Source organism: Octopus bimaculoides, chromosome 13, assembly GCF_001194135.2.
Source record: "Octopus bimaculoides isolate UCB-OBI-ISO-001 chromosome 13, ASM119413v2, whole genome shotgun sequence".
NCBI classification, from domain to species: Eukaryota; Metazoa; Mollusca; class Cephalopoda; order Octopoda; family Octopodidae; genus Octopus; species Octopus bimaculoides.
Window position 1 is genome coordinate 20,494,364 of NC_068993.1, and position 1,299 is coordinate 20,495,662.

Consider the following 1,299-nt stretch of genomic DNA (forward strand, 5'->3'; position numbering starts at 1 on the left):
ATATATATATATATAGGATACACTCAGGACACTATTATAACAAAAGATTTAACGCCACCCCACTTGGGTCGAACGAATATTAGGGATGCATACTGAAATAACTGCTGCGTCAGTAGCCTCACTGATCCCCAAGTATGTTGCGGGATACTCGCGACCTGCAAAAAGAGAAAAGGAATAGCAACTTTCACTCGCACACCTCTAATGATGGTTAAACAAAGCCTAAGTCACTTGCAGAATGTATGGAATTACAGGAAGATACTGGATTAATAGGGAAAATGAAATATGTCCAGATTGACTCACTGCATCCCATATAACCCAATGTACTACATGAATCTCAGCTGAAGGAGACATAGTATAACTAGGGAGACGGATCCGTTGTTCGACCGACTTTTTGTGCACTACGGAACTGCTCTATCATGACTGACACTCAACTATCCAATAACAACGACGGAAGTGAGAGTTTCACGTCAAGGCTATATATAAAAAAAGGATACATTAACATTCAATTTTATCTAAACTACTCCCAGACCTTTTTATTGAAACCATTGTGGCATGCCTATCTTCAAATACAAACCAAATACAGTTTCAAATAATCTTTATCTGCATATCTTCAAATCATTTTGATACTTCATAAAACCAATGGCAGGCAAAGTAAATACTGTCATATGAGAAAAACAGTACTGTCTTCTGTCGGTTTTATAGATTTTTTTTATAGAGAAAATGGATATTAATAATCTTTTATGAAGTTGAATCTTAAAAGGAAAGCTAGTAACAACACAAAGAAAAGCACCAACAATACTGGTTTCCTGAAGACATCACGTCGAAGTGACTGCCCCAATTTGACATTTGACATGCAATCTGAGAGAGAGAGAGAGAGAGAGAGAGAGAGAGAGAGAGAGAGAGAGGGAGAGAGAGAGAGAGGGAGAGAGAGATAGAGAGTGGGAGAGAAACTTCGAATATACAACCAGCCTGCACTAGACATTCTCCTAGGAAATAGTTATCGAATAAACGGACATCCAATTACAACAAAATGCTCTTACGGGTTAACTTAGCAAGGAAACACAGACGAAAGTAGTTAGACTATGTGTCGTATCGTTCTGACTATAACAACCGTGGTAATATACCAGTATTATTATACGTGTCCTTAATAATTCATGTCAAGGAATATAAAAACGCATTTTAATTCACAGGTATTTGGACAAATGTCTTCACTGTAAAATTAGTTACAACAATCACGGTTGCTAATAGAAATATTGGCAAATTAAGAATGAACAGGGATCTGTAGGCACCTTAAACTAG